The sequence below is a fragment of the Notolepis coatsorum genome, assembly GCF_963971535.1.
Source record: "Notolepis coatsorum genome assembly, chromosome: 15".
NCBI lineage: Eukaryota > Metazoa > Chordata > Actinopteri > Aulopiformes > Paralepididae > Notolepis > Notolepis coatsorum.
This window is the reverse complement of record NC_140179.1, coordinates 6,778,462-6,802,701: the sequence shown is the minus strand read 5'-3', so window position 1 is coordinate 6,802,701 and position 24,240 is coordinate 6,778,462. Positions and strand designations below refer to the sequence as shown.

General features: G+C 41.3%; 1 long non-coding RNA gene across 1 annotated transcript; it reads left to right on the top strand.

The window, feature by feature from the left end:
• The first annotated feature begins 3,230 nt into the window (after positions 1 to 3,230).
• On the top strand, positions 3,231 to 23,167 carry LOC311241298. Its single transcript, XR_014620521.1, has 3 exons — positions 3,231 to 3,315; positions 15,035 to 16,076; positions 22,962 to 23,167. It is a non-coding gene; the product is annotated as an uncharacterized lncRNA (long non-coding RNA).
• The last annotated feature ends 1,073 nt before the right edge of the window (positions 23,168 to 24,240 follow it).

The following is a 24,240-nucleotide window of genomic DNA, read 5'->3' as shown; positions in this document are numbered from 1 at the left end:
CAGTATCGGAAATGCCTCCGATACTGCCTAAAATGCTTGTATCGGTATCGGCGAGTACGCCGAAAGGCTAGCCTCCGATCCCATATGACGTAATTTATCAACAACACGTGCGGTATCCTCCTGAGAGTGAGCATTATAAAACGAATGTGTTTTTAATCGACTGTGAATTAAAGTGTCAATGCTGTTTGTCATTTTAACAGCAGATACTTTCTTAAATGCCATCGTCCCGACAGAGCAGTGTTGACAGGGAGCTCTGATGGGTTCGCTTGCTGGTGTTATTAGCATTAGCTAATTATTAGTTTAGCTTGCCTTAACGTTACCTTGGCTAAAGTTGGGACTATTCGTAATCCAGCAATAATGGCTGCAGACCTGCAAGCAAAGTACAGCAAGTTGGCAAAGGAGTATTCCAACTAAGTAAATCACTTTTTCACCAGTAACGTTATTGTCTTGTTTCCATCTAACGTTAGCTCACGCTAACGTCGTCACTGATCTACCTCTCGCACACAATTAATGACATGTTGCGGACAGCCATACCGGTGACAATGTTTAGCTTTTAGTGCTAAATGATAAGAGTCTGAGGCGGAGTCTCAAACGAGAATGTTGAATATTTATTGTGCAAAAATCACAACAGAGCCTTTACTACAGTAGCTTGAAGTTACCGGAGCCTTCTGGAGTGCAACAACATATAACGTCCGTGCGGAATCAATGTCCCAACAACCGTTCCGTGGGTGAACTCATTGAGCATATAATTAATGATACTAATACTAATCTATACAATCACCTGTTGTTTAATAAATACCATTACTTTATAGTTATTACTAAAAAACATTATATATAAAACAGTAGCTGTACATTTTTTTTTTTAATATTAGTTTTATAATTTATATAATACATTTTTTTATGTATGCACTGGTATCGGATCAGTATCGGTATCGGCCAATACCCAAAGCTTAGGTATCGGAATCGGATCGGGAAGGAAAAAATGGTATCGGAACATCTCTAGTTACTACACTGTTTGTAGCCTGTGTGTAGTTCTGTTCAGTTCAATAACATCATTATTATTATTATTCAGTTATCAGGCATGTGTTTAGGTTGTCAATTACTAATGGTTTGATTAGGTATTTTGTTTGTAAATAGCTGTTTCAAATAGCGTTTTCCCAAAAATGAGTTTGTATGTGTTTTTCTTACATGCAAGGGTAGACATGTACCATTCCATAGCACCTACACACCATACTTTCCACATTCCTTCCTATATATACCCTGCATCTTTTTCCAGAGGAGTTTGTTGATATATCATTCAAAATAGATTTTTTTATGACTGTAGTCAGCATTTCCTGATTCATGGGATGATAAAAAGACATATCCACAATCCCTTCTGTAAAAAGTTCACTGTTATGTGTCAAATTTTTTTTTTATCTGGCATCATCCAATGTTGGTATTTATACCCAAACGTCATATGCAAATTAGTGCATATTTAATGAGGTAATGCCTATTTTGCATATATAAACATAAGATCTCAGAAAACTTGCAATACATTTTTTCTAAGTTGTTATGTACATAACAAACTGGGAAAGTTTCATAGTGATATCTATTAAAATATTGTTTTTGCCTATTCACCTGGGGTGTCTCACCTTAAACCTGCAAGACACGGATATATTTATACTTGCAAAAAAACACCTTTCAGATGGTGTTGTAGGAGTACTTTGTAGAGAAAAATAGTGTTTTTTTTTTTTTTTTTTTTAATTTTAATGTTTTATTGAAATGTTGTCATATTACAACTGTGGTTCTATCGGGTAGCAGAATTTCCTATAGGCTATTTTTACTCACTGTCAGAATAGCATGGCAAATGTCTATTTACTTCACTAAAACAACTTAACTCTTTCTCTGCCATGCTGGGAACGGGATATGGCTATGTGCTGCCTGCCACGCATTAAACCAATGGAGTCGGTCACCTTGTTTGCAGGGCTATAACTATATTCTATATATTATGCAATATATAGCCCATTTGACTACTATGACTACTATTTGAATACTATGGCCCATTTGACATCGAGTATCTAATCGTTCAAGATGTGAAAAAGAGAAATTTCCATCCATACATTCCCGTTTTATACTGTGGTGAATATAAGTATGGTTTTAGAGCGGTTTAGGGTAATTCCTGGGAGGCTACTACTAGCCTGCGATGTATATTATACTTAATCCATTGGCATTTCGTCCATATACACGCTACAATAAAAAATTCAAATGCATATGATCGGTATATAATGTTCCATCATGAATGCATGAAAGGGGGGGGGGGTCGTTTCTGATTAATTGAGACTCATTCCCTATGGTAACACAGGCTCCCTGGATGGATAACGAATGGAAATAGCGAATAAAAGAAATAACGATCAAATAACGTATATATATACGTGGTTGGCGTTCAACTATTGGCGGACAAACACGTATAAAATCGTTGTTGGCAGGGAATGAGTTAAGGGTTCATTTATATGGTTATGGTTTATTATTTGGCCAGAGAACAGTAGCTATTATGAATAATAACATCAATAAGCCATATTTTTAAGAATTGTGATTTTATTAAGAGGTATTTATTTATGATAAATTTTTTATTGATATTTTCAGCATAGACGGTTGTCATAAAAACACTGAATTATTTAGCTGTTACATTAAACACAATTCTAAGTACACTAAAAATATAAAATGTTGCCATTATCTAAGACTAAATGTAAAAGATGTAAATAATTTTTTTCCCATTATCTAATCTAAAATCCAATTTTGCATATCTCAAATATTAGGTACAACAGAGAAGAAGTTCCTTCATACAGCCTCTTCCCTGGATCCCCGCTTTAAAGAACTGCCTTTTCTCACAGAGGAAGGGAAACAGGAGGTCTACAAAGCAGTGACTGAGGAGGCTGCATCCTTGGAGGTAATTTCACCATGTTTCATGTCAAACGTATACAAGTAAAACAATATAAAAATTGTCATATCACCATGTTTCATGTAAAATGTATTCAATTAAAACTTATTTAAAAAAAATTAAACTGTCATATCAATAAAGTAACTACAATGAGTTAAAGACTGAGAGAAACTGTTATCCTAATAGACGTGAGCTGCTGCATTGATTGAGAAGGAGCTAACGGCTGATTTAATGCTATTTCTTTCTCTCCTCTCCTCCTCTCCTCTCAGACACAAACTGTGAGTGCGAGGACACCCAGGACAGAAGCAGATGAAGCGTCTGGGGGAATCGGCGAAGGAGAAGAAATGCTGCCAGTGGAGGACGAGAGGCCTACATGTCCCTCTGCTTCATCGCTGCTTGTGAGTTTGCTGGGACAATCTTTCACCGACACTGAAGGTACAGTACAAACCAAGACCGCCTCTGCCAGCGCTGAGGAGGACATGGACAGATTCTGTAAAGCCCCATCCCTGGCTCTCACTGAGGAGGACATGGACAGATTCTGTAAAGCCCCATGCCTGGCTCTCACTGAGAGGCCTCTGAACTGGTGGTGTGTCCATGAGGTCACATTTCCTCTCCTCTCCAGGCTGACAAAACGATAATTGTGTATCCCAGGCACAAGCGTGTCTGCAGAGAGGGGTTTCTCCACTGCAGGAAATGTGGTCACTGCAAAAAGAAGATCTCTCTCAACCCGGAACATGTGGATCAACTAGTGTTCTTACAGAAGAACCTACACATTACAAAATGCTGAGAAGGGAGCAATTTTGTACTTGTCATATTTCATAGGAGGAGAGAGGAGTGGAGGAATGAGGGAGAGGAGGAGGGAGGATATGAGATGAGAGGAGGAGAGAGGATATGAGATGAGAGGAGGAGAGCAGAAGGGAGGAGGAGAGATGGAGGGAGGATATGAGATGAGAGGAGGAGAGCGGAAGGGAGGAGAGATGGAGGGAGGATATGAGAGGAGGAGGGGAGGATATGAGAGGAGAGGAGGGAGGGAGGATATGAGATGAGAGGAGGAGGGAGGAGGGGAGCAGGAGAGGGAGGGGGAGGGAGGAGGGGAGGAGGAGAGAAATATTTTACCGAACCCCATCATAAAACATGCTTTTGTAACATATCGTCTTGTACCTGCTGACAAAGGTAACGTCTATTTTACAGAACCGCATCATAAAACATGCTTTTGTAATGATCGCAGCATCGGAAAACGACCCCCCCCCCCCCCCCCCCCCCCCGACAGGCTTCAGACAGAGAGGTAATGAAACTTTTGTATTATTATATTATAGAATGCAACAATCTATTTAATAAGCAAACGTTTCGTAAAGTTTGTTTGTCAGCGGGGTCTTTTAAGGTTTTTGGGCTGTATTTCATGTAAAAATGTTTACCGTTAGTTAGCCATATTAGCATTTAGCTAATATTATGAGACATGATCAATGAATTGGTGTTGTCGCCATCGCGTTTGTTAGACCCCCATATCGACTTGTTTGATAATCAGAAGACATTTTATCATGTTATGCCGATACGTTATGCCTTATTAACGTTTGCTTAGATTGTTGCATTCTATAATATAATAATACAAAAGTTTCATTACCTCCTGTCCACAACTCCACAGTCCACATGCATTTCCTTTTGTAAAACGTCAACACATTGACAATACTAACGATAAAAACGAATGGTGAACAGATTAACAATACAAACAAATGTAATTTTTAAACGTAATAAAAAAAGAAAAGTGACTAAAGTTGTTTAATTGACAGGAGAAAAGTTGCTAAAGTCTATGTATTGTGATGGGACCGGAATAAGTCTACACATGGTAGAAGTAACTGGATATGCCGCCCGCACGTTGTGCAAGTGGAGAATAGCGCACAAACGAAGGTATGTAGAAATAAACAGTTTTGTAAGCCTTTTGGCTTCAAACCTATCCTTTTCACTTGTTTATTTGTAAACATTTTGAAAAATTATTTGTTTATTGTTTATTTATTTGTAAACATTCGAAATAAACAATTCATTAAATAATTCAAAACAGTTTTGTCCCTGTTGGGAGTATAAATAGTGCCTGTCAAATGAGCCATACTATTGTCTCCATAGCTATAATATAGAATACACGATGGGTCCGCAACCATTGTGAAAATGGTCAATAACGCTGGCGCCCAGGGAGTAAAGATGGAAAAACAGTGTGGCAGTCAATGAGTTAACACTTTGGGTGCCACCCACTTTCCCGATCTGTACCGCCTGGCGCCAGCGTTATTGACCATTTTAGCGATGTTTGCAGACCCATCATGTGTTCTGTACTATAGCTATGGAGACAATAGTATGGCTCATTTGACAGGCATTGTTCATAGTCCATCACTGACTAATCAGTTCATTTCTACACACTGTAGTTTGTTTTGCTATTACACGCTAAACATCGCCCCTTTCCAAAATAATCCATTCTTTTTTCATAGATCGCGAGATATGACGCGTTATATGCATTATGCCCAAATCGTTCTGGTTGATCGCCTGAAGCCCCAAATACTCCCAAATCAAAGGTATATACCATGTACATATGTGTCTTCACAAAATCATCAGGGGGGGGGTCGTTCTAACTAGAAACTGCGATTGTGTTTGTCGAGCATGTTTTACGTCCTGTAAAACATGACACTGATCGTTACAAAAACATGTTTCAGGTTCGGTAAAATAGACATAGAATATACCTTACCTTAGCCAGAAGGTATTCCAAAAAGAATAATTCCCAGTGATCGCATCGCCATCGCGATTACCCATGTATATGTCTATCCTCGTGTATACGGGAAATAGGCTTTAGGCAAAACAAAATCGAGGCGATCGCTCTGTCTCCAAGGAGGAGGGGCCCTTGCATCGTCATTGCAATTCCAACATAGGCAGATGAGCCAGGGAGACCTAGAGGGCTCCGGCTGACAGTATAGAATGGGAATCAAAGAAAAAAGATAAAAGGATCAAAACCCGAGAAATCTCGGGTTTTGGCACTCAATGCATGGCGAGATAACCTGACTTATCTCGGATATGACTCCCAATGAGTTAAGGAGATCTGCTTTGATGGCATGCTTGATCTCGTGGATCATGGGTGAGTCTCCGATGGTCTCACACATGTTATGGAGGAGTTGAGCATTTAGTGGAGCGATGAGACAAGCGGTTGGATTGCCCTCTTCGGACATCAGTGTTGTGGCATCCTTCATGGCCTTTAATGCCTTCACACAGTGTCCTCTGCGTTTGAAACATCCATTTCATTCAGAGTACAGAGGTCGGATTCTGTTCTTCTCACCTCAGGAGACAGCAAGGTGGCACATATCGCTGGTTGTTGTTCCAAAAACCTATCCACCATGTCATCATTTATGCGCTATTTCACCTTGTGGTGACGTCAGTTTTCAGTTTATGACAGGCCAAGCAGTCTCTGTTTGAGTTGCAGCTGGTGGTTAGCTGTTGTGCTGCGGTGGAAGAATGTGGATATCCTTTGGATTCTGCCCAGAAGCCTGGTGACCGTGGGCACTTTGAGTGCTCGCTGTGATGCAAGATTTAATGTATGGGCATAACATCTTACATGAGAGAATTTTGCGACTTGAGCTGCGACTATCATGTTCGATGCGTTGTCTGTAACCAGCACTACAGATTTATCTTTTAGCTGCCATTCCTCCACAACATTAGAAAGCAGCTCCGCAATATGAGCACCTGTGTGTTTCTCATAAACGTCTCTCTGATGTAATGTGCAGTTATTGTTAAATACGAGTCCGTCGTAACGGAGGTCCATGCATCACATGTCATAGCTACTCGACTAGCTTTACTCATTGAGTCTATTACCTGGGCGTTGGTTCCGCGGTAGAGAGCTGGTATAGTTGTTTCTGTAAAGTGGCTTCGTGATGGGAGCTTATACCGCGGCTCCAGGGTCTTCAGCAGATGGCGAAACCGGGGGTTCTCTACGACGGAATAAGACCTTAAATCCTTAGCTAGACACTGCTTGGGTGATTCTCTTGCCTCTCTGAGTCGGGTGGCAATGTTGACAGCGTCTCGTCAATTGGTGGCTGGGCTGGGTCTACCGTTTTCTTAATTGGAGCAGACGCTAGCTCCTGGTGAAACCGTAGGGATGGGAATCGAGAACCGGAACCGGTTGGGAACCGGTTCCTAATTGTCAGATTCCTGCAATCGCATGCCTCCGTGACTATCGATTCCTCTTATCGATGCCATGTTTTTCCGACAGTTGCGCATTTTAAAACAATAGCGTTAGCGCTACGCATGCAGACATAGCAGACTATTTGATTCCTTGACTAGGAAAACCTAAATGAAAACGAATGCTTTCACTGTATAAATATTCTCCCATTTCATCCATTTTAGATGATCACAATAGACTGAGGCTGCAGCTAGTGGTTCTCGCGCACCTCAGGAAAATCCTTTCACGCTATAGCACAACGGGGTCAGGAAAAGGTGAACGAGTGTCACAGAGCAGTCACTAAATTTGTAAGGGCTCGAAATTGTGACCATTTTGGTGGGGACTCAAGAATAAATGACAATCAGAAATGTCAAGTTGCATGTAGGGCTGGGCGATATATGGAGTATACTCGATGTATCACGGCTTGTTCTACATGAGATGTAGTAAATTATTATATCGTGAACATCGAGTATATGTTGTCACGTTGCGGCTGAGATCAGACTTGCTTTAGCGCAGAGCTTTCCTCATTTCATTATACACAGACCAGCGTGGACCTTAAATTACATGCAATTGTAGACAGACCAGAGCGGACCTTTAATGACATGCATTTTAATTGACGCGAGCAATGGGCTAACGTTAGCTGCTAACTAAGTTATCCCACATAACTAAGCTAACTAGCATTAGCTGCTAACCCTGGACACGCTCAAAGCGGACTCCACCACGGCACTAGTTCCATTCGTGAGGAAAGGGGTGGGTTATATTGACGACGCTTGACAACAGAGGTTTAAAGATAACTTCATATTTATTGGTTATTCGTTTCTTTATATTGGGCATCCAGTTTCTATCTCCGTGTTCAACTTCCTGTGTTGACATTCGAGTGTGACATCATCGCATATGGCAGCTTATACGCTCAAAACGCAAACCGTAAACAAAATCCGGGGGGGGGGGGGGGGGGGGGGGCTGGCTCTCTTGCGCGTTCTCGCCCCTTCTCGTTCTCGCTCTCTCTCTACATTCAATGATTTAAAGTAGCCAAACGTTACAGTATAAATACTAACTGGATAGTTGATGATATAAACATTTAATTTCATTATCTGAAATATTCTAAAATCATTAAGTCTGTTATAAGCCATTATCCCTTTGTGTTTTTATTATTATTTTCTCACAGTAGTGTGTGTATATATGTATATATGTATATATATATATATATATATATATGTGTGTGTTTGGCTAAAGTGGATAGAAAACACAGTACTGTGCAAAAGTCTTAGGCACCCAAGAGTTTTTATACAAATTGTCTTAGATGTAAATACTGTTTTTATTAGTGTGTCAGTAGACTACTCTTAGTACATTTTCATTTAATAATTTTTTAATCTTCATGGTTTAATAATGCAAACATATGTTGCAGGGACTTATTATAATCATCATATTGGCGTGACTGTATGCATCAAAGGGTTAAATCAAGCATTTTTAAGTGCTTTAGAGCAGGGGTTCCCAAACTTTTCAGGCCGGGACCCAGAAAAGAAGGCGTCAGAGAGCCGCGGCCCAATGCACATCGTCAGTCTTTTTTTTTTTTTTTTTTTTGCCAGGCGACCGATTTTTTAAGCCAAATATCACTTCAATCCTATTAAGTTAGTTCAAGTTAGTTATTCATTTATATGTGCTATTTATGAGAGGGCTAACTTGTTGCAAAGTAATAATGATAATAATAATAGCCTCATTAAAATACTATTGTTGCTTCGGTTGTTTTCAGCGTTTTATGTGCATAATCTATTATTTAGTTTGAAATGTTCGTTGAAATAAGTAGATTTTTCGTTTTTGTTTATTTATTAAGTTAATATAAAACCATAAAGTCACATTTTAGAATACAATAGAATAGAATTTTAGAATACAACTAGAAACACTGTCCTGGCCTGCTTCTAAGTTCAGTGGCCTGACAAAAAAAAAAAAAATGTATTTTTGTATATATATATATATATATATTTTTTTTTTGGGAACCACTGCTTTAGAGCAGGGGTTCCCAAACTTTTCAGGCCGCGACCCAAAAATAACGGTGTCAGAGAGCCGCGGTACATTTTTTTTTTCTTTTTTATAATTTTTTTTTATTTATTTTTTATTTTTTTATAAATGGAAATGTATGGTTGAAACATGCACACGTTCAAATGCACACACGCTAATAAGCATTGGAGGCTTTTAAAATATAGCCCCAGTCAGGCCACTTTTTAAGCAGGGGGTCTGGGGGTCCCCCACCAGGACATTTGTGGTTACAAAGACTTCATTTCCTGCATTCTGGTGCAGGATTTTTTTTTATTTGTACCCTTTAAATGCCAGTGTTTGTGATGGCATCACAAATTATTGTTAAAAAACAGGCTAGCATATGTATGATTAGCAACAACACTGATTTTGATGGATTTTCAGTTTTTTTTGTAATGTCAGATTGAAAATAATACAATCTTTTATTCAAGTCAAGTCAAGAGTTTTATTTGTCACGGCATACGGATATACAATGAAATGCGGGTGGTCTTGCCCGCAACGATGTGCAATTGGTACAACATATAATAGAATCCAATACAATACATTTGTGCAATAACGGGTAACTGTTAACAGTAGTAGTAATAGTAGTGCAATACACTGTTACTGTTGCTAATACTAATTTAAAGTGGCCTTTCCTTTTGGCAATAAGTGAGGGTGCGTGCGGCCTGAGTGTGTGCCCGCTCATGCTAAAGTGTTACAGTGGTACTCAATGTTCATTGTTCAGGACTCTGATGGCCTGGGGGAAGAAGCTGAGCCTAAGCCTCTCTGTCCTAGTAGCTGGGGTTCGCAGGCGTCTGCCTGACCTCAGCAGCTGAAACAGGCTGTTATTGGGGTGGTGGGGGTCTTTCATTATTCTGCAGGCTCTGGATTTGCACCTCTTGTTGTATAGAACCTGCAGGGGAGGTAGTGCAATACCCGTGGTACGCTCGGCTGAGCGCACCACTCTCTGTAGGGCCTTCTTGTCCTGTGCCGTGCTGTTTCCATACCAGGCAGTGATGTTTCCGGTCAGGATGCTCTCTACAGCTCCTGAGTAGAAGGACTGGAGTATCTTCCCCGATACTCTGAACTTCCTTAACTGTCTCAGGTGGTAGAGGCGCTGTTTCGCCTTCTTTACTACTGTGTCTATGTGTGTTGACCATGTCAGGTCCTCTGAGATGTGGACCCCCAGGTACTTGAAGCTGCTCACCCTGTCCACGGTAGCCCCGTTAATCATCAGTGGTGTGTGCGTCTCCTGCTGTCCTCTCCTATAATCCACGATCAGCTCCTTGGTTTTACCAATGTTCAGGAGCAGGCTGTTGTCCTGGCACCAGCGTTCCAGTACCTCAACCTCCTCCCGGTAGGCCTTCTCGTCGTTGTCCGAGATCAGCCCCACCACCACTGTGTCGTCTGCGAACTTCACTATGGAGTTGGAGCTGAACTTGGCCACACAATCGTGTGTGTAGAGTGAGTACAGCAGGGGGCTCAGAACACAGCCCTGGGGGGACCCGATGCTCAGGGTGATGGTGTTGGAGGTCTGACCCCCCACCCTGACCGCCTGGGGTCTTTCGCTCAGAAAGTCCAGTACCCAGGCGCTCAGGGCGGAGCTCAGACCTAGCTCGATCAGCTTGTCCACCAGTCTGGTGGGGACTATGGTGTTGAACGCTGAGCTGTAGTCAATGAACAACAGTCTCACATAGCCCCCCTTCTGACGGTCAAGGTGCGAGAGGGTGCTGTGCAGTACCTGGGAGACCGTGTCGTCGGTGGACCTGTTTGTCCTGTATGCAAATTGCATAGGGTCCATATCACTGGGGAGGGAGGCACAAATGTGGTCCTTGACCAGCCTCTCGAAACATTTCATGACCACAGAGGTGAGTGCTACCGGTCTGTAGTCATTTGGACATGTTGGGGAGGGTTTCAACTTCAGCCCTGAACATAACACCACATATACATTTTATAATTCTAACCCTTTAAATGCCAGTGTGTGTGATGGCATATATTTGCAATATATCAAATGCAAAGTAGATTTTTCTGGGGTGGATTATTACAGGCTAGCATGTGTCAATGATAAGCAACCACAGTTTTTTTGTAAGGGTCCTGCCTCAGAGAGAGAGAGAGAGAGAGAGAGAGGGAACTTGTAAGTCGCGTTGGATAAAAGCGTCAGCTAAATGTAAACTCGTGTGAGTTGCAGTGATCTCCTGGTTGTTCCCCACCTAGGTTATCCAACTATTGCGTTGCTGCAACTAGAAACACTGTCCTGGCCTGCTTCTAAGTTCAGTTTTTTTTTGTCAAATGGAAATGTCTAAATACCGCGATATATATCGTGTATCGTGATATGGCCAAAAGATATCGCGATATCATTTAGAGGCCGTATCGCCCAGCCCAAGTTGCATGTTGTTATTCTAACCAGCTTAGTTCTGCTGCATTTCCAATTTATTTATTTAAATTATACATCTATCAGGAATCGATAAGGGAATCGATAAAGAATCGGATCGATAAGCAGAATCTATAATGGAATCGTACCGATAAAATCTCATAAAATCAATTCCCATCCCTATGAAACCGGCTAACGTGGTTTCTCAAATTGGTAGTATTACCAAGTATTTTATTTTTGTACGACACACTTTACACACGGCGTGTTTATTTAATAATTTTTGAGGCGTGCTGTCCTATAAATGCCAAGTAATAGTTGTTTCATGGACCAAGACCACAACAGTCTCCTCTCCTATAGTGTCAAATGTTTTATCTGCTGACAAAGCACAATACCTGTTGGTTTTTAGTTCACTCATTGTTCAGGGAAACACATTTTTTTTTTTTTTATCCACTTTTTCTCCCATTTTCTATATTTTCTCCCATCCCAATTTCGTATCATCCAATTCAACCCTCCCCTGTCACGAACGCTGTTTCTTGCCTCCCACAAGCCGGCTGCAATGTGGACTAAGTCATACATAGCACAAGTCCCCTCCGGTACTTGAGGTAACAGCAGTCGCATCTTTTCACCTGCGCAGCTCGATCTCTCAGTGTCGAGGAGTAACGCGTGGGAGGCTCACGCTGCCCCCGACACTTCCTGATTCTACTGCGCAGGCGCACCAACCGACTTGTAGGAGTCGCTTGTTCACAACGTTCGATCCCCACCCTTCAGTTTTCCCTCCCCGTAATACGGCCAATGTGTATTACTGCGGACGACCAGCTAAACTGAAAACAATGTGGAGAGCTGGATTCGAACACGCGAATCCTAGCGTCTCCACACTGGTGGCGAGTGCCTTGCCCACTACACCACCTAGCCGCCCTAGGGAAACACATTGTTAATGACATTGACGGATTGTGAATTTTGTGATTGACTCAAATTATACTTATTTGGAAAAATAAATATAGTCACTTTATTTGAAGAGTCAAAACTGTTCTCTTGGCTTTGTTTTGTTCATAGTAGTAACGCTCATGTCATGATAAATCTGGTTAGGTCAAAACTACAGGAATATACATTAAAAAAAAATTATAATACAATAAATATATATATAGTATCGGTATCGACCATGAGGAGCAGAAAGTTATTGGTATCGATATCGGGGTCAAAAAATCTATATCGTGCACCCCTACTCAAAACGGGTGTAAAAGCTGTTCAGCTCGTCCGGTAAGGAGGCAGCGGTGTTAGCTGTGCTGCTGGAGACCCCTTTCAGGTCTCTTACTGTGTGTAGTGCCTTCTAGGGCTGGGCGATTCTTGCTAAAATGTGAATCACGATTTTTCTCTCTAAGAATTGAGATCACTATTCTCTCGCGATTCTTATTTTTTCAATAAAATCATTTAAAAAGTTAAAGGGGAACTATCTTATAAATGACCTTTTCCAGTGTTTAGGGTTATTTTCTAGCTATGTGGACTTATAGTAATAGGATCTATGTCTCTAATTCTCGATTTGGCGCATTCTTCCAATTCTCCCCTCACAATAATGTCCCTCCCTCAAGTGAGTCATCTGAAAATTTGCCTATATGGGACGTCATATGGTGCATTTGCATAATAACACCCGCCCCCTCTAGCTGCCCGCCGAGCGAGAGAAGCAGAGAACTGTAAACGCTCTGCGTCTCGAGGAAGTCCACCACCGTGCTGCGCTACAGCTCATGCTCCCGAACCGAGAGAGAACTGTAAACGCTCTGCGTGTCTCCCTCTCCCTCTCGAGGAAGTACCACCGTGCTGCGCTACAGCTCATGCTCCCGAACCGAGAGAGAGAGAACTGTAACACTCTGCGTTTCTCCCTCTCCCTCTCGAGGAAGTACCACCGTGCTGCGCTACAGCTCATGCTCCCGAACCGAGAGAGAACTGTAAATGAGCTCCCGAACCGAGAGAGAGAGAACTGTAACACTGCGTGTCCTCCCGGCTCCCTCTCCCGGGAGGACACGCAGAGTGTTTACACTTTTTTTCTCTCTCTCTCTCTCTCTCTCTCTCTCTCTCTCTCTCTCTCTCTCTCTCTCTCTCTCTCTCTCTCTCTCTCTCTCTCTCTCTCTCTCTCATAGCAGCAGCAAACTAACACAACGTATAGACATAGGGTGTCTGTCTGTCTGTCTGTCTGTCTGTCTGTCTACACCCCCTCTCTCTCTCTCTCTCTCTCTCTCTCTCTCTCTCTCTCTCTCTCTCTCTCATAGCAGCAGCAAACTAACACAACGTATAGACATAGGGTGTCTGTCTGTCTGTCTGTCTGTCTACACCCCCTCTCTCTCTCTCTCTCTCTCTCTCTCTCGACTGACTGTCACTCAAAGTGCTTATGGGCGGAGCCAGGCCATAACAGCCTGATTTCTTGTGGCTGAAAAATTATGGGTTTGAGTACTTGATTAGAAATATAAACCAATGCATTTTTTTTTTTTTAAACGTACAGATGTCTTCAATAGACTGACAGGAATTGTTTAAAGTTGCCCAAATAGTGCTAGGAATAGTAAAATAGTTCCCCTTTAAGTTAAAAACAAAAGTTAAAAAAAGATATATATAATTAATAAAAAAAAATTAGAAATGAGATTGCATAGGTCTATGAATCGAGATTGCGATTTTTTTTTCCGATTATTTGCCCAGCCCTACACTTTGAGTCATTGCTGCCTAATTGTTCTTCAATCTTGACTCTGTAATCCTTTTTAGCTCCTGTGATCTCACTGCAGAGGTTGTACCTTGTTCTGTTCTCCTCTCTGTCCCCGGATGTGTGTGCTGTGACCCTTTCTGTTAGAGCCACCTCTTCTCCTCCTCTCCTCTCTGCCACCTCTCCTCCTCTCTGTTAGAGCCACCTCTCCTCCTCTCTGGTAGAGCCACCTCTCCTCCTCTCTGTTAGAGCCACCTCTCCTCCTCTCTGTTAGAGCCACCTCTCCTCCTCTCTGTTAGAGCCACCTCTCCTCCTCTCTGTTAGAGCCACCTATCCTCCTCTCTGTTAGAGCCACCTCTCCTCCTCTCTGTTAGAGCCACCTCTCCTCCTCTCTGTTAGAGCCACCTCTCCTCCTCTCTGTTAGAGCCACCTCTCCTCCTCTCTGTTAGAGCCACCTCTCCTCCTCTCTGCTAGAGCCACCTCTCCTCCTCTCTGCTAGAGCCACCTCTCCTCCTCTCTGTTAGAGCCACCTCTCCTCCTCTCTGTTAGAGCCACCTCTCCTCCTCTCTGTTAGAGCCACCTCTCCTCCTCTCTGTTAGAGCCACCTCTCCTCCTCTCTGTTAGAGCCACCTCTCCTCCTCTCTGTTAGAGCCACCTCTCCTCCTCTCTGTTAGAGCCACCTCTCCTCCTCTCTGTTAGAGCCACCTCTCCAACTCTCTGTTAGAGCCACCTCTCCTCCTCTCTGCTAGAGCCACCTCTCCTCCTCTCTGCTAGAAAGTCTTAAAGTATACATCTATACATAGCCTTAGACTGCCAGTTTATAAACTCTTTATTTGAATGTTTCTGTCTCTCTCTGTTCCCCAGATCCACCCCCTATCCTGCTGCCCAGCAACCAATAGAGACATGGAGGAATTGAGATGTCATTCCTGTGACCAGTGTGGGGAGAGCTTCAAGACAAAGTCAGATCTTAAAAGACACCACATGGTACACACAGGAGAGAAACCTTACTGCTGTGACCAGTGTGGGAAGAGCTTCAAGACAAAGGCATATCTTAAAAAACATCACATGGTACACACGGGAGAGAAACCTTACTGCTGTGACCAGTGTGGGAAGAGCTACAAGACAAAGGAAAACCTTAAACAACACCACATGGCACACGCAGGAGAGAAACCTTACTGCTGTGACCAGTGTGGGAAGAGCTTCAAGACAAAGGCAGAACTTAAACAACACCACATGGCACACACGGGAGAGAAACCTTACTGCTGTGACCAGTGTGAGAAGAGCTTCAAGACGATGACAACTTAAACTACACCACATGGTACACACAGGAGAGAAACCTTACTGCTGTGACCAGTGTGAGAAGAGCTTCAAGACAAAGGCAGAACTTAAACAACACCACATGGCACACACTGGAGAGAAACCTTACTGCTGTGACCAGTGTGGGGAGAGCTTCAAGAGAAAGGAAAACCTTAAACGACACCACATGGCACACGTAGGAGAGAAACCTTACTGCTGTGACCAGTGTGGGAAGAGCTTCCAGGCAAAGAGAAATCTTGAAAGACACCACATGGTACACACAGGAGAGAAACCTTACCTCTGTGCCCAGTGTGGGAAGAGCTTCAAGACAAAGGCAGAACTTAAACTACACCACATGGTACACACAGGAGAGAAACCTTACTGCTGTGACCAGTGTGGGAAGAGCTTCCAGACGATGGGAGCACTTAAAAAACACTACAGATGGCAGAGGACACCATGCAAGATGCCAACCTACTTATCGAGAGCAGTTAGGGGTTATGTGTCTAGTTCAAAGACACTTCGACACACTGCCCAGGACGAGTTGGAATCTAACCGGAAACCTTCTGATTACCAGACGACCGCTCTACCTCCTGACCCACTGTTTAAGCAGGTGGTTATATCACTGTAATTATGTGTTTTAATGTAAATCAATATCTGTCGTATTAAGAATAGAAATAGGAATACTAATATTGAAAGGAATATCCGAATGATTAGGAGACAATTCCTAAAGTTCAATAAGATTGTTTATTACAATATGGATTAGGGCTGAACGCTTAATCAATTTTAAAATCGAAATCGTCATTTGAAATTACACGATTAGCAAATCGCAAAGCCTGCAATTTGGGATACGTTATACAGCGAGTCTGATTCAAGGTTTTTTCTTGCGTGCCAGTCATGCTTACCAATCAGAAGTGCTGTGCTCTCATTGCTCACCAATCAGAAGTAGCCCAAGGTAGCTACGTATACGCCCAACAACAACAGCTCGTGAAACGCCTGTGTGTGAAGACGTTACAGCAGGGCTCCAGAGTGTGCCTATTTGTTCGTATTTTGCAACCCAAAATAAGTCTCTGCTTTTTTCCCTGCACTGTTTCTATGTGCAATGAAAACTCCAATGCATCTAACAAGCTTTGCATCCTCGTCATTCCTGATGCCCACATCGGGGTAAACTAACGTTAGCCGTGGCGCTAGCTAACCCTGCTCACAGACGGAAAACAGCGGAGTTTCAATAGTAGGGAAAGGGGGGCGGGGCTGAGCCCATCTCCCTCTCTCCCTCCCTCTCTACTGTATGTTCAATTAACGTTTAAGCAGCAAAACTTTACACTAAAATCAAACTAGATAGTAGTTAAACATTTTACTTCATTAGCTGAAATATTCTAAAATCATTGGGTCTCATTCCCCAATATTTTCCAAAGAGTTCTCTTGGAAGACTTATCTTGGAACTGACTGAGACCGAATCAATGACAAGTTCACTCTGAGTCCTCAACACGCTGGTAATATGTCTTAAGTGTCTCAAACGATCACACCTGTGATATCTGCGTTGGGGAATGGCATTATGTCTCAAACGAGAAAGCGTGTCCCCGTTCAGGTCATTTGCATACAAAACAACGGCTCCAGAGCTCCTTATAAGGCAACTAATGATGCAGCCGCGTGAAAATGGAATGGCGGAAGCGCTTTGCGAGTCTTGCGACCCATCAAAATTAGATTAGATTAATGTATTGGCATCATATATAGTACAGCTCGTGGCACACCTGCCGCAGCGCGTGCGCGCACACACACGCACGCAGTACTGTATATGAATGAAAACTTTATTTAACAGATTGCAGAATGGGTACAATACAGTACGGCTCAATACACACAATTGTTAAGTGGATGCAGACCAGATAAAGACGTTTGTCTTGTTTACATAATATATATATATATATATATATAGCCTACGGCATAATGAATGAACGCAGTATAGGCTTATTATTCCATTAATGACTTGTTTCATTAGGATTTAGTAGATACTATATATATGCTCTGCCCTACGTACAGTATAGATACAGTGTATACATACAGACTGTACTTATACTGTACGTAGGGCAGAGCATATATATAGTATCTACTAAATCCTAATGAAACAAGTAACTAGAATATATTAAGCCTATACTGTTCATTCATTAGACACGTAGGCCATACTGGCGCACACAAGACTTGTTATGGAATATTAATGCAGTCTATTTTGAAGTGATTAGCTTTAGTTCTTATTTATTTATTTATCCACTGTCATTTCAGTGTTGGTGTATAGGCTATATAGTGTATTTCAATATAAGTTTAATTGATTAATGATTATATTCGAAGGAATGCAGGTTTATAGCTATATCAAACAAAGGTCTGTCCCATTGTATACCATCAATGGGATATATTGCATGTTGACCTGCATTCCTTCAAATGTATAATTAATCATTAAAACAGATATGTAAAAAATAAGAAATACAAATTCCACAGAAGGCATTAAATAATTATTATTTTCAATCATTTCACAATAATTGCATAATTAAAGTAATTATACATTTGTCCAAAATAGCTGGTTCAGATATGGTTAATCCAGCTGCCCTGTGATCAGATTAATCCATATTATTTATTTTTCCGACATCAAATGCGTAATTTCTTATCGTACAAATATTGTCATATTTATTTTAATTATGATTAAGTAATTAATTCCAAGGAGGCCTGTAGCGTTGACATGAAGGAATCACTATGAGAACACAGTCTGTCAAGTTAATACAATTTTCAATTAGTCAATCAATCATAAGTGTGCTCCTCAGCACTCTTAAATCTGCTCTCAGCCACGGTCAAATCCGTAAGAGGAAATGTTTGGTCGTAAATCCGTTCGGGAATGAGACCCATTAAGTCTACTATAAGCCATTCTTCCTTTCTCTGTGTGTGTGCGCAAATTGAATCGCAATATCTGTCAGAAAAATCGCTATTAGATATTTACCCAAAATCGTGCAGCCCTAATATGGATCCATACAGTTTTTGAAGTAAAAATGCTCTTTTATCAGTAATAGAGTGGGGAAGAAGGGAGGAGAGGATAAAGAGCAGGATAGAAGAGACCGTAACACAGTAATGTTTTAGATCTCTCACAGACGAAGAGAGTCATATTACTTTATACATATTTAACCTCTTCCACCCGATGGGACCGGTACCAGTCCCGAAATGACATAATGGTCTTAAATCAATATTTCTGGACTGTTCTATAAAACTAGCGATTTTAATTTCAAACGTATTCAAGTATAAACATCATGAACATGTCAACAGCATTCAGAATGTATATTATCATCAATACATTAGTTTAGGAATAGGTTAAAGTGCTATATAGATAGATTTTCCTCTTTGGAATGTCTGTATAATCCGGGAGAGGCGACCATTTTGCAAAACCTTGAACCATGGGAATTGTAGTTTTTTGCGGCCATTTTGTAACGGAGATCCATAGGTCTGGATCTGCGTTGGAATTTTGGAAAACTACACTTCCTATAGTTCTATGGGGTTCAGAGTTCTCTATGAATTATTTCAATAACTGTTATTATTCGGGATAATTCTACCACAAAAGGTAAAGTTTTTGACATTTGAAAAGGCAGTTAGTTTCTTTTCCCTATTGTTAGCATTCAGCAACAATTAGATTTGAAAATAGTTTCAAAATGGTGCCACCCTGATCAAAATAAAAAAGCGACTGTACATTCAGTAGATTTCATTATCTGTTCTCATGCACGCCTGGTGATACTAAATCAAAATTGAACTCGGGCATTTGAAAGATAATATATGTATATATTAGTGCTGTCAATCGATTAAAATATTTAACTCTATTAATCGCATGATTGTCCATAGTTAACTCGTGATTAATCGCAAATTAATCGATTTTTTTTCCTACCTTAAACGGATCTTTTTCAAGTTCCAAGTTTTAATACTCTTATCAACATGCGAGTCAACAAATGCTTGCTTTATGCAGCCATTTAACACAAAAGGATGACCCTCATGCATTGCAAATTTGCATCAAATTCAAAACGGAGTGATGCACAAAATAACTTAAAAGAAAATAATAATTTAAAACGATGAATAAAGTGTGCATGAAATAATAGGGGAAAGAAAACGTTAGGAACTTGTTACATTCACACACACAAGGGCTGAGTAATCGCACCCCCCCTCTCTCTCACACACACTCTCCCAGCTCTCTTTCTCTCTTGCCCCTTCCTCATCTCTCTCACCCCCCTCTCTCTCTATATCTCACACACACACACACACACACACACACACACACACACACACACACACACACACACACACACACACACACACACACACACACACACACACACACACACTTCAGAAAGAAACATAGTATCAATGAGAGCATCAATAATACACCTGAGTGAAGTCTAGTTAAAAAAAATAGTGGCGTTAATAGAATCGGGCAATAACGCGTTAATACCGTGTTAACTTTGACAGCCTTAGTATATATATATATGTGCGAATTGGCTATAATAAGGTAATTTATAAGCCTCCTATTCTATATTCTATAATAATATTGCAAATAGCATTGGTCGGATGGGAGAATTCAGTACTGTATACAGAACCTTCTGTTTAATCATCTTCCCTTTATTCATTTCCTTAGATTTTCTGTACACATGATCTCAAGAAGGTAGTGAACGAGATCAGTGGCAGTTTTTAATGTTTGGTCATTATTAGCATGGTGTTATTCACTGTCAAAAATGCAAAGAAAAATCATAATTCATATTCTCCTTTGTTTCATCACAATTTAAGCAAGCCTAGTAATAGACACAATATTTCTGACACTGTGAATACATTCCCTGAGGTCCATAGATGTCCCTAGATACCAAGAATGTGCAAATGGACCTTGTAGAAGTGGAGCAATATTCCATTTACCTAGGTATATATTTTAGGCGGATTTTCAGAAAATATTCCACGGGTGGAAGATGTAAATTCTGACATGTACTTTCTCATGATGCATATACTGTGTCTCTTCTATGTCCATATTGGTCCATAAGGTACATCTCCCATTGCTGATTATATATCATAGGCTGTTTACATTATAGTGTCAGAAGCAGATACTGAGCAGAGACAGGAGTCCATGTATGGCTATAGTGACTGAGAACATGTACAGAATATGTTCATGTAAGGATGTGTGAATAATTTTTCCTCCTTACAATCACATTGTAGGAGTCATACGGTAGGTCCATATCATATAAACATCAGTAGCTATTCTCTATATTTACTAACTGCAATTAAATCTGTTTATTATCTATATTTACAAACCAGTCAAATCTGACTTTTCTCTATATTTACTAACTGAGGTTAAATATGACTATTCTCAATATTTACTAACTGCAATTAAATCCGACTATTCTCTAGTATATATAGATGTTGAGTAGTTTCCTGTGATATATCATATTCACTCTCCAAGTGAGTTAGCCTCTTAACAGGCGCCCCAAAAAGTGGCCATTTTAGTTTTCGTTTTTGAGGACTGCATACTCTTTTTTTTGCCAAACCAAAATACTATACTTTATACTTATATCACATGCATAAGCCTAGTCTCTTTTGAAAGATAACATTCTGAAGTTTTAGATACACTAAAGCAAGGTCACATTTAGTGCTAATGAAATAGAGTAACATAGGTCTGAACTTGAGTTGAACTTTAACTTGTGTACGTTTTTCTGTAGTAGTTGCAATATCCAAAAGTATACTTCCCAAAAAATTGGTATGGCTTAAAAAACACCCTGGGTTATGTAGTATATGTCCAACGGATTTAAAAAAAAATCCATTCAGAAATGAGTGATACTGTGTAAAAACTAAAAAGGCTGCAGTTTTCAGTTTTCTCATAGACTTCAATGCATTCAGCGTTTTTTTCTCTTCCTGTTTTCACTTGTGACTTTTCACATAGATCCCTGATTCGCAACCCACAACCCTGTCCAACATTTTTTGAGATCGCCAAATTATTTGACTGAGCTAGAGCCCCGGGAGTCGGGTGGTAATCTGACTCTGCCGTGTACTTTGGCACACGCCTCACATATCGGCATGTAACTCGAGAACTGCTGAACGGATATTGTCGCCTGAAACGGCAATGGACAGGCAACAAATAGGGCTTTAATTCTATATATATATATATATATATATATATATATGTATTAAAAATATGCACACCCGAGCGCTAGAGGTCGGCAAAGTGGCGGGTCGCAAATCGTGAATCATCCTCAAGAGAACTGCAAATATACCCTACCTGCAGTATTTTAGCCTGGTATCACCCTCAGTGCCTGCAGTATTTTAGCCTGGTATCACCCTCAGTGCCTGCAGTATTTTAGCCTGGTATCACCCTCAGTGCCTGCAGTATTTTAGCCTGGTATCACCCTCCAGTACCTGCAGTATTTTAGCCTGGTATCTGTTCGGATCTTTCAAGAATGTTCTATTTGAATCCCTCCGAAAGGGCTGACAGGCACCACACAATGGATGACTCAATGGTTAGTCATTAGAGTTTGTTTATTTAAACAAACTAGTTGAGATGTTTTCTCCACAATACAACCTTTATAATTCCCACAGTTGACCACAGGCTTACCATAGGTCAAAAACCAATGGGCGATGTGATCCTGTCAATTATAGTGAGAAGTGACAGCCCGCCACCATTTGAAAGGCAGCTGCGCGAACTGCGCATGCTCAGTCCCAATCACAAACACCTGTTAACTTATTTAGACCCCTTTACACATCTGATCCTTATATTAAATAAACCAAAAGTCTTGACAGTATCACCCTCAGTACCTGCATTATTTTAGCCTGGTATCATCCTCAGTACCTGCAGTATTTTAGCCTGGTATGACACTCAGTACCTGCAGTATTTTAACCTGGTATGACACTCAGTACCTGCAGTATTTTAACCTGGTATCACCCTCAGTACCTGCAGTAATTTAGCCTGTTATCACCATCAGTACCTGCAGTATTTTAGCCTGGTATCACCCTCAGTACCTGCAGTAGTTTAGCCTGGTATCACCCTCAGTACGTGCAGTATTTTAGCCTGGTATCCTCTTCAGTACCTGAAGTATTTTAGCCTGTTATCACCCTCAGTACCTGCAGTATTTTAGCCTGTTATCACCCTCAGTACCTGCAGTATTTTAGCCTGGTATCACCCTCAGTACGTGCAGTATTTTAGCCTGGTATCACCCTCAGTACGTGCAGTATTTTAGCCTGGTATCACCCTCAGTACCTGCAGTATTTTAGCCTGGTATCACCCTCAGTACGTGCAGTATTTTAGCCTGGTATCACCCTCAGTACCTGCAGTATTTTAGCATGGTATCACCCTCAGTACCTGCAGTATTTTAGCCTGGTATCATCTTTAATACCGGCGTCAGTATCTGTGTGTCGACATCAGTATGCATGGGATGTATGAATCAGAGATTTGAGCCTATAACGTACTGAATCGTCTAAACATGCACTCTTTAACTCTTCACAGTGTGAAAGTGTGGTGAAGACTGAAGCTTCACTTAAAGAGGAAGGGTTGGAACATGAAGATCTGCAACGTGAACAATCCATGGATCTAGACTCCACCTCAAAACTAGCAGCGGCGTCTGCCTCCTCTGACATAGAGGTGTTTGACTCTTTCAACAGTTTCCTAAAGGCGAAGAACATCAATTATGCCCACTGTGCCATTTTCTCTGCCCCAGAGGAGGAGGACAGCGACATTCAGACCGGGGATCAGAACCCGAGGCCACAGATGACACCTTCATGTGAAGTTGAGTCTGACCCTGAATGTGATGGGGACCTAAGTACCTCTGAAACTGAACACAGTTCTGATTACTCAACATCTTGAGCTTCCAAAGATCTCCCTCCAAGTCAGATTGTAAGGATGAAGAAGGCGAGGACATGTCAGACGTAGCCTATCGCAGAGTCCTCCTTTACCCGAGTCTGACTCTGAGAGTGATGATGGCGATTTTGCAAAGAATGTACGCAAGTGCGAAGAGAGGAGACTTCCAACCGCAAACGAAAGCAAGGACACTTCTGATGAGTCCGATTGTATGATAACAAACGGACAATCTGCTGAATCCAAAACTGCCATTCAGCGCAGGTCACCAACGACTTCAAGTGGCAAACACATGGCGACTTCTGGATCTGAATCTGACTCAGAACCTGAGCAGTACAGTGAGAACACACGTAGGCAGAAGAGGAAACTGACCTACAATGCACCAGATGGAAAACTTCTAGAAAATGTTTCAGTTTGTTTATTAAAGGATCCCCATTGGAGACACATGAAAGAGCCTCTAGTCTTCCTGGGGTCCTGGACAAAACAAATACAATACAAATGAAAATACAGAACTACAACTTATCAGTTGAGTTCAGATAAGACACATCATCCTCCAGAGAAGGCTTGGCCTCTTCAAGAGAAGGCTTGGCCTCTTCAAGAGAAGGTTTGCCGTCTTCAAGAGGTTTGTCGTCTTCAAGAGAAGGCTTGTCTAAGCCCTCCAGAGAAGGCCCCTCCACTTCCACTTTCACCTCAAGGTTGAAAGAAAGCTACTTTTCAGCGACTGTTAATTACTGTTATCAATATTGTCAGAACAGTATTATGTTTGTAGGTGAAGTATTTACCTTGTTTAAAGGTGCTATAGATAAAATGAATGTTGCAGCAGGCATGTATCCCCTCCCTACTTCCCATTTCTCCACGTGGAATGCACCTGATTGGATAAATGACATGCTGGTGCTCTAGTGTGACACCTTGTGGCTTAATGTTATCTATA